Here is a 16,679-nt window from a genome sequence, read left to right on the forward strand (position 1 = left end):
TATGACGAAATAATAAGCTTTCGGACCACTTAACAATATTTTATAACGTCGCGTACTTTGATGCGTGTATGTACCCTGCATTTTTACATATAATTTTTTTAATAATGAGGAATCACGATATAATATAGTGTGCTTCGAGCATCGAGGTACTCGACAAAGATTGATGTAGCGATATTCATTGGACGAACAACGCACGTGCGGGGTCTTAGTAATCTAATATCGATCAGCTTTCTATGTTCCCCGTTTTATATTTCCGATTAAAACACAAAATCTCACATATATTTTCATTAAAATATAAAAATCGCTTGTTTCCTTTTTCTTCCTGTACAATATTCACATTTATTTCTTTGTAATAAAATGTATATTAATAAATAGTTTTATTAATCGTTTAATCATCATTTTTGTTAGGGAAATATATTTTCAGGCTGAATTCTAAATATATTGATATATCTTCTGTTTAAGATGCACGTAACATTCTGCAAATATGTCATCTTCTTTACGTTCTCTCAAAAAAACAAGGATTGCGCGATCGTGGCCGAGTTTCTCCAAGTCACCGAATGCGTCCTTGACTTCCGGCCGACCCTTTACAACCCTTCTTTGCATTCAGTGGCCTCGAAAGTCTACCCTTTCACCCTCCGGAGCCCTCGCTTACCAATATGACCGAAGGAACCCCAAACAAACAGGTATTTCCATAGTTACGCGCAATTACCAGGGTTGACCAACGACTAACTACCTTCCTTTGAGTTTCCACCTTGAGGACCGATGCGACATGAGCAAATCGGTCAGGGGTTTCGAAATTGAACGGTGGGGCTCGTCGACAAAAAAAAGGAAAAATGCAGAAGACGAACGACGACGCGACCCAATATGCAGTAAATTCGCAGAATCGCGAGTTGCCTGGTTTTGATCTATTTCCTTCCTATTCACCAGGACCGTCTCTTTTTTGAACCACCTTTATGAGGATACCGCGGCTGGTTTTTCGACAGCATCATCATCATATAAAAAATGATGGGAATTTTAATTCTTCTCTATCATCTATATCTTGAAAAGATTTTTCTAGGACGAATGTGTCAAATATCAAACCGCCATTTTTGTTAAATAATTATCATCTTCTCGCATATCTCTCTGAATTATTGTTATTTCATATATTACGTATTTAGTATTATATTTTATTATATAATTGAGGCATCAGATAACATTAAAATTTTAAGTAATTTTCTCTCAACCTTAAATTTCACAAATTTTTAAATCTTTGACTATTATTATATTCTTTAAACGTTATAATTAATAATTACTACAAAACTATATACACTACAAAAAAAACATGTGCGTTTCTATAGGAAAGCTTCTTATGGAATAAGTATAAGTCTGTTTGCGTCTATACCATTATCGATGAAAATTCGATTTATTCAATTACATTCTCTTTACGTCTTTGTCAAGTTAACTCAACAGCATTCGCGATATAGATAGTGCTAAGTCGTTCTTTTTCCCGCAACGGACAAAGCGTCCCAGCTCATACATGCTGAGAGTACCTTTTGAATTGTTCGCCCTACATACATACATTCATGCATACATGTACATGTATATGTATAGCTGCCGGGCCGCATAGAAAAAAAATCAATGGCATCGATTCCATCGACACGCACGGACCCATTCAAGTTCAAGGCCAACAATCGTCCCGAAATCGGTGACGCTATATGTATATAAACGGGCATGCGGCACGCACACTTTAAATTCCGTCCATGTGATTCGCATGAAACCGTATGTAAATTCGAGCGCCGTAAACCGAATATTAAATTATTTTAATTAAAAATTTTAATATTCAATTTATTATCAATAGATCATTGTAATATTCGGATCAGATGTTTCTGTTAAATTTTATTAAGATTCGATGCATAATATTCTGCATAAAAATCTAATTACTTTTTTTAATATATTTACAAATTATTTCGAAGCAATTTATGAAGGATCTTCGAGGATTCTTGGAGATGTACATCCGTGTGAAAATTCGTGTCTTTACGCTTTTTCGTTATACGTGATCGCATATATCTTGCTTTTGAAGATTTGTATAGCGGATGCTTTATCGCAGTCGGGCATCACTGACTGATTTGCATAATAGTGGTCGGTACAGAGTCATGCGAATCTCAGATACCCATAGTTACGGAGATTTATGCAGCATCTGTATGTCGGTTGCAAGTCGCGCGCAAATTCGCATAGTGATTCTCCTGTCAACGTGGAGATCAGGATACAAGATACAATAAAATATGAAAAAAAAAAAATCGAATTGAATTTCGAATCTCGATTGGATATAGCAAAAAATAATATATATCCTCTCTCCTGTCATAATAAAGTTGAAGATTTTTGAAAAATATTTAATGAATATGACAGAGATGTTTATATAAAAAATATCTATACAGGGTGTCCCATTTTAATGTCTCACCCCAAATAAGTTTTTTTATTTTTGATTGTAGAAAAAAATGTTTCAAACAATAATTGTATGGTTTCGAGGAGGGCATAAGGCGGTGCCATTAGTTTGACCTTGAATAGTTGCTTGAAGGTCACGTAAAGGTCACCTTGAGGTGAGGAGATCTTGTCTTATAACTCAAAAAGTACTTGAGATAAAAATGTTTCATTATAGTGTTTTGGAAAGCTCTCGATGTCAGCTACAAGAACATGTAATGAAAAGTAGATGGTTCCAAGAAATTAAAGCTGACCTTCACATGACTCTCAAGCAACTATTCAAGGTCAAACTAATGGCACCACCTTACGTTCTCCTCGAAACCATACAACCTTTGTCCGAAACATTTTTTTTCTACAATCAAAAATAAAAAAACTTATTTGCGGTGGGACATTAAAATGGGATAGTGTTCTATCGCAGTTTGAATGTGTTTGAATATTCATGATATTTGTGTGCTCCTAATTTTTCCTGCTCTATTTAATTTCTTCCATCTGAACCGAAAGCCCGAGGGAAGTGACTCGCGTGCTCGAGCGTTCGGAATCCGATTAATCCCGAAGAGAAAAGCGAGCCTGTGAAGGAAGGAATCGATCGTTATTCCGGCATAATTAATGGTATGCAAACGACATAAACGAATCAGGGGAATGATTTATTCGCGCTAGCAGCGAGCAGATATATTATATAACGCCAATTTCGTCAGCGCGCGCTCACGCTCCCATATAATTTCCAGACTAATCCGGTAATTGTGAGCGTGCCAATCGCGACCGATATCATCAAGACGTCTTCCCTTAAAAGATCGTGATAAATCGTTCACGACAAGTTGGCATCGATTTGAATGGTTCGCGATTTCGCTAAGTTAATTTGTGCATTTGTTAATAGGGATCGAAGCTCTATATAAGGAAACTCACCTGCATCGAATTTCAATTAGCGACCTGACATCATCCCGTTGCGCATTCTTCAATATCAAATTAACCTCGTTGTCGCGATCTTCCCGAGAAAAAGAGGCGAAGAAGAAGGAAGAAAAAAAACATATGAAAGAAGGTGCGGATACGATGTCGCGCGACTATAATTGCCACTATCGAATTAAATAAAAAGAAAGAAGAAGAAGAAGAAGAACGGGAGAGACAAAGGAGGGATGAAAGAAAGAGAAAAAAAGACAAGAGGAAGAAGCCGTCGAGACCGTCCTGCGAATCAGACCTTGCTGAATTTCCCTCTTCATCCCCCGACAACAAAGAAGGGTGGTTGTAGTCGTCGCACCACGCGCCGGCTAACCCGGGCGGCATATCATTACCCCTTCGCCACCCTCGTGCCACCCCTCGCTTCTTCCTCCTTCTCCTCTGTCCTCCGTGCCGGTCTCTTCACCCTTCCATCTTCTCCGGTAGCAACCCTACGCGCTTCGATTCGCGCGGGGCAGCGATCCCTCCGTCACCCCCGTCAACCCTCGGCGCTTCGCGGTGGGGGCAATATGGCCGCTCTTGCACGCTGGATACATTACGGCCGCGTTGCTTAATTACGCAAGATACTTTTCTTTTCGATGGGAGAAGAAAGGGGGTGCGCGCGCGCTCGCTCGCCTCCCTTTCCGAGCCGAAGACGCGCATTGCCGGGGACGGAAGAGGGTAGCGAGGTCAAGAGGGTGTTTTCTCCCCCTCTCGCACATACTTTAGTTTCCTTTTTTTTTTCTTCTTCTGGACTCTCCCTCGATGGACAAGGTAAGACGCGACTGTCACAGAGATGTGGCGAAAGATTAACGGGGTTCGATCGGTTGTTTACTCACAGCAGTCAATGATTAAACTTGTTTTTCGACAGTGAAATATCCCACAAAGTCGATACAGTTTAAAGGACGTCGGGTAATATCTAGGAGATATTCTATAGGGATGTATATTGTGATTTAAATGTATTAAAAGAAGAGTAGAAAAATTTAATTTAAAATTTAGAAAAACAATTCTCGGAGAAATGATTTAATTGAATTTGAGCAAGAGCAAATTTCTTTTTCTAAAAAGAAATTAACTATACAGAGTGTAACTGAATAAACATATACGAAACACATGAAAAAAAATTATCTGGCTAATTTGGAGACGATTTTTCCTCGGTGAAAATGTCGAGGCATCAATAATTTTCAAGTTATCGATGATTGAAAAAAGAGCTTTTCACAAACTCAATTTTGTAGTGTTGAAATATTAACAAAATTACATTGTTAGTTGATTTCAGATAGAGTACTTGAATAGAATTTGAATTTAAGGCTTATTTATAGTTACAAAGATACAAGATGGCAAAAATTGGAAACATGCGAAAAATGATGACCTCCTTTGACCGTTTCGCTGAGAAAAAATAGTTTCCAAATTGGCCACAGAATCTGATGATGTGCTCCATATACTTTTTTTAGTTACAGCCTGTAGACTGAAATAAAATAAAAATGTTCTGTTATTTTATTTTATTTACACAATAAAAAAAGATTTTTGAATTCAATTTCATTTATTAGGCCATAAAAATAATACGAACGCTAAAAATGACTACAATTGCAATAAACGAATAATGAAAATAATCAACTATTATTTCACATCGCTTTTAATCGTGTTTTATATAAGAGTCGCGGACGACCGCGCATGTATTTCAAATGGCATGGACGAGAAGGGAGCGGTTAAAAAAATGCACGGTTCGATACCCTACTTTTTATTCGACGCGGTATTTTTATTTAAATGTGTCGTCGCCGCGAGAACGATTAATCAACCCTTTAATCACAGGGTTCCGGCGGTGCGACGCGCAACCTGGGACGGTACCACCCAGGGTTCCGCGCGTAATACACGCATATAGCTTACGTTCTCGCGGGACGAGACTCGGGCTGCCAAACGCCGCGCATACGGTCCGGACATTAATCAACCGCCCACTGAAGAGAGAAAAAAATCCATAACTCATCAACTATTTAAACCATCCCGCCGTATCTCGCCGTTCGATCTCGCGCGCACCGACGAGCTCGTAAACGCGAGAAGAGACCATCGTTGAAAAAAAGCAAGGATTAAAAATTAATATCGCAATTTCCCGGCGCGACGGTGTCTCCCGGTGTTCTTCGGCAAGAATGCGACGGCGAAAGAAGGAAGAAGGACACGGTGTTAGAGAACGGAGTGCTCTCGCGCGACGTAAAGTATAAAAAATAATGCGCGCGTAAAAAGGCTACGCCCGCTTTTAGGGTGGAAAAGGGTGCGCGAGCATCGCGCATGTACACCAGCGAGGAAGTTCACGGTTTAAGTAAAGGGACATGAATAATAGAAAGACAAAGAGGGAAGAAGAGAAGAAGAAGCGATGTAAGGCGGAGCGAGGAGGTCAAACGAGAAGCCATTAACAGACTCTACTGAAGGTAGAGTGGAAGATGTCCGCGAAGTCGAGGCGCGCCATGGGATGTGTCGCATATCCGGCAAAGCTTTCCCATTCGTCCGTTGGCTCCTTCGATCATGAGGTCCTAGTTTTTCCAATTGCGATTGCATAGAAGTTCCTTTACTGATTGTGGAGACGTCTTTGTTTCGTGTAAAGTGAACGACGTTTGATCATCTAAATCCTGAAGCACATTTTATACTTCAAGGAAATATTTATTAATTTTAGTTTAATATTTAAAATATTTTTGAAAAAAATTATTGAAGAATGTGACTGTGAATATCTCTTGTTTTCAAGTCAAATCATTTTATGATTATTTGTCATATTTATTTTATTGATCCTGATACTTTTTTTACCCGCTTTTTCATTATTGTTACATCTCTACCATAAACGCGACAATTTATTTTTATTTTGGACTTAATACTGTGAATTTGTCTGCTGTTGCTTTTTGTATATTTACGATCACCTTTTGTGTGTACAAGGCTCAGAATTTCGAGAGAACCAAGTAATTCGAATCTCACAAACTAGAATCTAAAATGAATTAGAGTGAAAGCGTGAGATATTTGACTATACAAACTACACCGGATCGAAGTACTATTTGTGTCTAGTATTCATTTTGCAGAAGAGAAAAGTTCATCGACGGTCAAACTTTTCTGCGACATATAAACTCGCAATACGCGCGTTTATTTAAAGGAAACCTGTCCCCGTTTTTTTCAATCGAAAAGCAAAAAGAGATCGACAGTTGGTTTCCAAAAAGAATTCTATCAAAAAATTAATTTTTATAGCAATTATTTCAAAATTTGTCAATATCTCTAAAATTGTTACCAATCTATACTACATTTGAAATGATTGCAGGAGTCGTCGAAAAAATACGGGTCGTCGAACTCTTTCCTAGAGCAGAGGCCGAAGTACAAGGAGCGATACGAGGCGAAAGGATTCTCGTCCCTTTTATTCACGGACCCACGGATCTGTGCCAACGGAGGGGTTGAAAAAAATGGGTTGGGTGATGGTGGGTGAGTCACTACTATCGGCTGGGGTGATAGCGCCTGGGGTGGGTGCAGACTTTTTATCTACAGGGATTTGCGGAGCGAGCCTAGGTCCGGTTGCACCCTTGTATCTAACCCTAGCCGGCAATACGGCGATCGACCCACAAGGAAAGAGAAAGCGAGAGGAAGAGAGAATAGCGGAAATTATTCATGAGATGCGCGCATGAGGTGCACGTATATTAAGGCAAGATCGGTTCGCGATGAATTCGGGAGAAAGATTAGATCGAGAAATTTGTTCCGAGACTAATCGCATATTGTGCATATGATACTCCAAGACGTTAATACAAAATTCTCATTAGAATTTTCAACTTAATCTTATGGATATATTATGAGAATTGCATAATGAAAGATGGAATATTCAACACCGTTCTATAAGAATCAGCCGTAGTTACGTATGAATATAACTGAATTTAAATTTAATCATTATTAGGCTCGTGTAAATTCCAAAATTAATAAGAAAAAATATAATTTATTTTTATATATTATATAATACATAATAAAATATATATATATATATATAATAAAAATTATTTAACATCAAAAATTTCCTTGCTCGTTCAGTTGGCTTACTTTTCCTTATTAATTTTTGAATTTAAATTTTCAAGTCAAAATTAAGCCAAGTATGCGATGAGGGAAAATTGTTCCATCCGGAAGAGAGAAGGCCGTTGAAGAGAAATTTTGGTACGCGTTGAAAGACGCGCTCACGCGCGGAAGCTGCGACCGGCAAAATTATCAAAACGAGAATCCCGCTCGTAATCGCGAAAGAGGGTGGGAAATAAAGAGAATCCGAAGAATAGCCTCGTAAGGTCTGGCCGCAGCCACTCGCTGACCCAGCAAGAGAGCCGCCTCGTGTTCGCTCCCGCGAGGAGGCGGCTTCCTCTCTTCGGCCGGGCCAATTGCCAGAAGGAATAAAATTTGGATGAGTAACGAGCTACCAGCGGCGCAGTAGCGGTGCCGTTTAACATTTCGTAATCAGGGCGAGCGTCGTCGCGGGAAAAAAGGGAGGGTAGTACGCGGGCAGAAAGATACGGGACCCGTTCTCGGCATAAAAAAAAAAAAGATGGAAAGAGAGAGAAGAAGAAAGGAAGAAAGAAACGCATCCCCCTCTGCGCCCCTACGATATTTCTCATTCGCCACCCTACACCCCGTACGGCCAGGGCCGTTAACGTCGACGGCGAAACCCCGCGCTCGCTCGCCTTGCAAAGTAATTTCGCTTAAAAACGTAATTAGTGTGCGTCGAGATGGGGTTGAGGAAAAAAAATCGTTAGGGGTAGCCGAGTTTTTTTTCATAGCCTGGGGTGCGGATCGGGTCGGCGGGATGCGACGGTGCGTTGCGCGAGGGTGCTCTCCGGTATATGGAATAAGACTGCCTGCTTGCTCTCTCGCTTAGGGGTTTCATCCCTCGACCCCGCGCTCCACTTCGGGGATCTCTCCATCCCTCTTTCTCTCTCTCGTTTTCTCCCGATCAAATCTTCGGGGTGGACTTCTCGAGTGGAACGCCGCGCGGAGTAACTCGGTTCTGGGCCGTATCGAGCTGCGTCTCTTCGCTCTGCCGTAAGAAAGTTGAAAGGATAAAGGATAAAGGGATGGGGGGAGGGAGGTGGAGAGAGACGGAGGAGAGTCGTCCGGAATCGGAAAGTATAGATTGATAGCCGAAGGAGAAGAAAGGAAGGCAAAGAAAAGGCGAGGTCGACGAATCCTTCAATTCAAAATGACCATCGTTACTTTTTATCTCGAATGCTCGCGAGTTTGGTATTTTGTTTCGCGCGTATTCATAGAGAGATGATTTGTTTGAGATGATGCTGCAGCTGAGATTTGACCTTTCATAAGCCGATATTTATGGTACAAAGGACATTTTTCATCTTGTCATGCGGATTTCATATCTGCGCGAACATTCTTTACGAGATGCTAATCACAAGCTGACATAGAAAATTAATTGATGTCGAAATTTAATTTTGTCATTGATTAATTTTTATTATCTTTTTTCAATATAATAATTTAATATCTTTGCTTCAGTATCTGTTAATTATAAATATTTTATTTGAAGAGGTTTTTCAAAATAATATCAAGAATATTGCATTTACATCATTTTATACAATAATGTAAAACGGATCGTACTATCGTTACAACTTTCGACTTTTATAATATTCCATAAAATAAGATTTGTTTACACTTACTGCGATTTTTTTGACCGCTGATCTCTGAACGGAGACACGCGTGTTACGTAAAGCGCGCGACCTCACATGACTGGACGAATCAGCTGTTCGTCACGTTGCGCGACTCACGTGACTCGCACGTCACTGAGCGAATAATATGTGTTATTATAAGTATATAGTATTGCTCCAACTTTTATCTTACAATATTTCCCAAATTTAAACTTAAAATAAAAAATTAATTTCTTTTTAGAAACGCTGATAAATCTATGATTCCACTTGTAAATAAATTACTGCATAAAGTAGCTAAAAATAATATTCTCTTATTTTCTGGAGCAAACTGATATAATCTTGAAACTTGATTCTTATCGGTTCTGAATTTTTACGATCAAAACTCAATAACTAAAAAAATAAAATTCGAAAATATGACAAGCTAAATGATTACACGATTGAAAATGCACGCACATCGCTTATTTATCTGCATTAATAAAGCGTAAATCTTTTTGAGAGACTTGAGAAGAGCTTACGGTTCAGAAGCCGCGTTCACCTCGTTATTAATAACAAAATGCATCATGTACCACGATCACGCCTGCCAGATGATATTTCAGAAATATATATATAAAATTCACGTGGGCGTGGATACCCTTTAACATCCTTCTTACAACGCCCCGAGCGTTACGCAGTCGTGTCAGCCCCCGTGACACCCTCTCACTCTAGATCGAGTGCAGATCGATTTGACACAAAAAGCTCGATTCACCGCGAGACCCCTTCTTACGCCTCTTGAAAGCCACTTCGCAATCATTTTTGCGACGTGTTATCGTTCCGGCGACGCGTGTCGGTGATACTAATCCAGGGTGTTCGTAGTAAGCTTCGCGGTACATACATGTGTTGTACATCCTGATGAACCGAGACGGTTCCTCTATCCGGAGCCTCTTTCTTTTCTCGTCTACGAACGAATTTAATTATCGCGATAGTGCGCGCGTCCGTCGGCGTCGTTAGAAGTTCATTATACTTTATGCGTCACCTGCCTCCCTCTTTATCTCTTTTCACGGAGCATACGGAATGGAAGGCGCGGTATATAACAAAAGAAAATAAATTTTCGGTAAAAGCAAAGTGCTACGAGCTCCGGCATAAACACCCCGTCGAGCGTGCAACACCTGAGGCCAGGACTTATGCGCTTGTCTGCATTAAAGTGTGAGAGAGAGAGAGAAAGAGAAAGACACCCCTAGTTTTAATATTTGGACACTTGTATTTTTTGTTATGTCTAAAATATAATTTCAAGTACAGATCAATATTAATATATGATTTCAAATATATTACAGGTATATTAAGTTTAATATTTATTAATACAGATTTAATGTGTCGATAATACAAATTTATTTTTTTATCTTACATTTATCAATTATACAAGTGTATCTAAATAAGTGCGAAACATTTTAGGAGATGATTCTTTGTTGAAAATTAAGTAAAGAGTTTCTTATATAAATATATACTCTTATATCCCTCTCTAAGAAGTTACACTTTTCTAGAGAGGAAGATAAAACTTAAGTTATTTTTTTCTCAAATTTTAGATAAATTATTTGTGAATATTTTCCGTTTCTTTGAGAAAAAATAAAAACTTAATTTTTCCTCTCTTATTAGAAGAGTAACTTCTCAGGGAGAGATATAAGAGTATAAAATTTATATAAGAAACCCCCCCTTAATTTTTGACAAAGAATCATCTAAAATTTTGTATTATTACATAAATAAATAAATCTTTCAGTTATTGGAAGCTTTGAAATATCAGAGAACAGATTACATATAGGTTTACAAAGAAATAGTTTTCAGAACAGGGTGAGCTTTCAAACTCATTTGTGTTCTTCACCTTAAGTCTCGCAGGTCGTTCGCAGCACTCGTCGAAGGACACTCGATGGATAAATATATATGTATACATATATGTGTTTGTACAGTGAAAAGAGAAAAGGTGTAGCGAGCGAAAAGGAAGAGAAAAGGAGCGAAGAGAAACGAGCTGATTTGAAGCAGGCACGATGTTTAATTCAACGAAACCAAAGACACGCCTCGCCAACTACGGAGCGAGCCTCGGCATCGACCTCGAAGAAAACCCCGATGGAGCTCTGCGCGCGTTATTCCTTTCGCCTTCCCTTAAATCCCTCCGGTAATTGCTTCTCTCTTACGACCTGAGCTTGTGCGCTTGTAGGGTGGTCGTATTGGTGAATGGCCGGTCACACACCAGTGGTGCAACGGCTAGATAAAACGCTAATCAGAAATTTGTGCGCTCTCAAGAAGAAGGGTTGGCAAAAGCGGTGCCATCATATCGAGTATATTGTTCGAATAAATCTCTTCTTGTATTGTCCGCGTCGCGAATTATCTGGGACGATAAATCGCAAAGCTCGACTTCTCAGACGTATATCGTGGCTCAATATCTGTCCGAGAGTAACTATTACATATTCTTTTATACTCTCAAATACGATCTCGTTTTCTTACTTTGGTTCGTTACAATGTTATTATTGTCGCAGACGAGCCAATTTCCCAGATTCTGCTGGAAAATAAATTCCGCGAGCAATTTGGCACAGCGATTCGAGGGATCGCGAAATCACCCAGCAAACACCGATATATAATTGTTACATTGCTATAATAAAATGGAATATAACAGGTAATATAACGTGTACGTTACATGTAACATTCATGTTACTTGTAATTTCCCACTCATAGATGTAACATTTTAATATAACATATATTACATTGTAGTTATATTGCAATTATATACCAAATAGCACATTGATGTATTGATAAGTCAGTGCTATTTTGGGATATAATGACAATATAACTACAATGTAATATATGTAATATTAAAAATGTTACATCTATGAGTGGGAAATTACAACTAACATATACGTTACATGTAACATGCTTGAGTATATAACATTTATATATTGCGTTTGCTGGGATTCGCGAAACTGCGCCATCGCTACAACATCGGGCCTGCCATTTTGTCTCCGATGCAGCAATTACCGAGGTTGCATTGCGACGCTCAGTTTACAGTGCGCATGTCCTCGGTAAAAGGGGTAAAAGGGTTAAAGGGCTTTCTCTCCCTTACACCGGGCGGCAGGCAGGTCCTCGTGTTGGCTCTCAAACGCTCATCCAATTCCCATATACATACTATATACGCGAGCTTGATGGGAAAAGCGCATTACGCGGATTTCCGACCGCGACGTTTCGGCACGCGTATTTTTCATTAAACTCCTTCTCACCCCTCACATTTTTTTCCCCCGGACAGACTCACCCCGCGCGACGCCTTTCCGTCCACCCTCGGGCGCGCAACCCTTTTTTTCTCTATCGTCGAGCGATAAAAAGCGATCCGGGTGGCACAGGGGATGGATGGTCGCGTGCGCGACTGTTTTCCGCCGCGGCGAGACGTAACAAAACAAGCTCGTGAAAGAAAAAGTTCACGGCGAGCCGAAACAATGACGCCGGCGCAGCTGGTTAAACGCGGAAGGGTTGCCGATTAGCATAAAAGGGACACATGATTACACGGAGCGGAATCGGATCATGCCTGGGCTGGGCTGGCTGGGTGAACCGATAGGCGTTTTTGCTCGCTGAAATTGCGTCTACGAGCGGCAGCGGTTCCTGCACAATGTGTCATACAAATAAAAATGAGGTCATTCTTGTAGCCTAATATAGCCGGCAGGGGCAGAGGCATTTGTTTTGCAGGAAAGACGCGAAACAAAAACATATTCTACGTTTTTATATTCGAATAAAACGTTTGCTTTTATTGCGAAGCAATTGCCTCGTATGTTTGTTCGATTGTACCCAAGTAACACATGAAGCTTTAAAACGTCTGCGATAACGTTGTCGTAGCTTAAACTGCAGCATTTTTGTCTACCACAGCTACTGCGACAACATCATTATGACGTTTTGAGAAAGTTGTAACAGCAAAAGTGGGACAACATTTTTAAGCTTTGAAAATGATGTCACAGCTATATGGTTGCACAGCTATTTTGCTGTAAAGACGTCATCACAGTCATATGGTTGCACAGCTATTTTGCTGTAAAGACATTGTCACAGTCATACGGTTGCACAGCTATTTTGATGTAAAGACGTTGTCATAGCTACATTACAGCAATCGGAGTAAGCAATACAAATAACGGATAATTAATATTCAAGCAATACAAATAATGGATAATTAATATTCAATAAAAGTTAAATTTTAATTTTAACATTCCGTAAAAAGGTTAAAAAAATATTAAAAATTTTTTTTTTGCTTTAACTGGGATTGAACTTATGACAACCCGAAACCTTTGCTTCAAAAGCTTAGATTAAAAAAAATTAATTAATTATTGCAAATAATTACAATTTATAACTTACATATAAGTATACTAGTAATGCGGACACAAATTCATACAAATACTGTGATTACAGAATTATATACTATCCTTAAGTAATAAGTTTAGATTCGCAATAAGTGAACGCATGGGTCCGCTAACCATCGCTGATACATACTAAATTTAACATAAAATTGAAAGTCATGTTACTCTTTGCTATAACATACAAATTATAGCCAGATTACAGCTATAAATACAGTTAAAATTGCTGTGACTGCATTTTGGATTTTCAGATCGCTGTCACAACGACTTTACAGCTATAAATACAGCTAAAATCGCTGTGGCTGCATTTTGGATTTTCGGATCGTTGTCACAGCGACTTTACAGCTATAAATACAGCTAAAATTGCTGTGGCTGCATTTTGGATTTTCAGATCGCTGTCACAACGACTTTACAGCTATAAATACAGCTAAAATCGCTGTGGCTGCATTTTGGATTTTCGGATCGTTGTCACAGCGACTTTACAGCTATAAATATAGCTAAAATTGCTGTGGCTGCATTTTGGATTTTCAGATCGCTGTCACAACGACTTTACAGCTATAAATACAGCTCAAATTGCTGTGGCTGTATTTTGGATTTTCGGATCGTTGTCACAGCGACTTTACAGCTATAAATACAGCTAAAATTGCTGTAGCTGCATTTTGGATTTTCATATCGCTGTCACAACGACTTTACAGCTATAAATACAGCTCAAATTACTGTGGCTGCATTTTGGATTTTCCGATAGCAGTCACAATGATTTTACAGCTATAAATATAGCTAAAATTGCTGTGGCTGTATTTTGATTCTTTTATTAACTATCGCAGCGCTTTTACAGTTAAAAATCCAGCAAAATAGCATTTGCAGCCAAATAGATGTAATTAAGGCTGGCAGAACGTTTTACTAGCTACATTTTTGCTGTTGCAGCGAATATAGCCAGACTGTGTTACTTGGGTAGATATTGATTTTAAAAAAATGATTTTGTTATAGGATTACATAAGTCATATCTTTCTTATATTTTTTATATATTTTTTATAAACTTTATTATTTTTATACGAATAAAAAATAAATATGATGCAGATACTTTTATTAATTTTCTCAAAAGCAATTTTTACAATGCAATTTACTATTAATATATATATATCAAAATTATTAATAATGTGTAACACATTTTTTTATATGTTTGGAAAACCATACAACATAGTAAAATTATTGTGTGAATCTAATATATGCACAAGCTGCAAAAAATCGTACATTTAAGCGGTTCACCAATAATATATAATCGATATACTCGTTGATAAAATAGACTGGTTGCTGTACAATGGTCGAAATTATTTACCGGAAAAACGTCGAAAATCACTCCTTCATACTTTGAGAAGATAAATCAAACGAAGAGGATATGCACGTGTGTGTATGTGTGTGTATGGCGCCGGGTGTGCATGCGATCGAAAATAGTGAAGAGGGTAACCGAAAAATTGTCGATGGAGTTATAAAAGTAGATTCTGTGGCCTCTTTCGACACCCCCTGATGTCCCCCCTTCCTCTTGTTGTACCCCAGGTCGCAAAAAGCAGACGCGGGGTCGCCAGCCCCGAAACGCGAACAATAATACATTATTTATATGTCGTTCGGATGACATTGTGTGTCAGCACACGCGCATCTCTTTGACATGACAGTTTAATTAATTTTAGCGCATCAACACAAACCAACTGTAAATCATAAAAAACTTAAGAGGAACAAAATTCTAAATTTTACAAATAAGGGTTGAAAATTTGTCCAAAAAATAGGCAAATTTTAAATAGCTGTAACTTTGTTTCAAAAAATGATAATTTAAATTTTAAAAAAAAGATTTTAAAGCTTGAAATCTCTACTTTCGAAAGAACATAGCTTTTTTCATTTTCTTCAATTCTGGTATTTTTTACATACAGAAAACGACGACGTAACGAAATGGAAAATTTTTTTCTCACTTTGTAGCCATGTTGCATACACAAGAAGATTTGAAAAACTTTTTCGATATTTTCACGTTAAAGCCTGAAGTTTTCCCTGCAAAATCATTTTTTTAAATTTAAATTTCGATCTTTCCTTATCAAGTTATCGCAAATTGAGGAGAAAATGTCATTTTCACTTAAATCGTTCATAACTCCGTTAAAAATCATCGTACAACAATTTTAAGAATATATTCTTAAAGCTGAATCTTTGTTCTATAGTATGATATAAAAACTCAATTTCTTTTAATTCGTGAACTTTGTACAAATAGATGAAAGTAACAAAAAAATTCACGAGTTTTCTCCTTTTTGTTTAAATTCTTAAAAAAGTTACGTAAAATGACTAAAAAAAATTTTATCTATTGAAATTTTTGTACCTTCTGGTATCCCATACTTGACAAAAAATCACAAACTTGCTGTGATAATTTCTTTATGGTTATCCGTATGTTTAAAATGAGCGATGTGTACAATATGTAACTTTCTTGCAGAGTTTAAACAAAAAGAAGAAATCTCGCGAATTTCTTCGTTATTTTCACTTATTTGTAAAAAGTTTACGAGCTGAAAAAGATTCCGTTTCTATATCATACTATAACAAAGATTCAGCTTAATTTAAGCATTCTTAAAATTGCTGTACGATGATTTTTAACGGAGTTATGAACGATTAAAGTAAAAATGACATTTTCTCTTCAATGTGCGATAAGAAACTTGATAAGAAATGATCGAAATTTAAATTTTAAAGAAATTATTTTGCAGGGAAAACTTCAGGCTTTAACGTGAAAATGTCAAAAAATATTTTCAACTCTTCTTGTAAATGCGACAAGTCTACAAAGTGAGAAGAACATTTTCCATTTTGTTATGTCGTCGTTTTCTGTATATACAAAATATCAGAATTGAAGAAAATGAAAAACGCTATATGACCTTTCAAAAGTAAAGATTTCAAGCTTTAAAATCTTTTTTTAAAATTAAAATTATTATTTTACGAAACAAAGTTTTATAGCTATTTAAAATTTACCTATTTTTGGACAATTTTTTTGATCCTGTAATTGTTTCAAGAAATGTATATAATCTTTTAAAATACAATTATTGCCATATCTTGAATGAATTTTTTATGATTTTCACATGAGAGAATACAACAAAACTGTGTTTTCTACTGTTGCAAGAAAATCGCGGAAACCGAACCAATGACTGTCGTCCGAATTATAGTCTACAGGGTGCTATTTTAATTTTCGGAAACCGTTGCGTCACTCACCCTCCGACACATGAAACGCGTCATCGATTCGTTTGCACATTCGACTTTCTCGCTTTTTTTGTCTTCTTTT

This window comes from Nylanderia fulva, unplaced genomic scaffold (assembly GCF_048542155.1).
Source record: "Nylanderia fulva isolate GAGA-0341 unplaced genomic scaffold, ASM4854215v1 Scaffold57, whole genome shotgun sequence".
Classification (NCBI taxonomy): domain Eukaryota; kingdom Metazoa; phylum Arthropoda; class Insecta; order Hymenoptera; family Formicidae; genus Nylanderia; species Nylanderia fulva.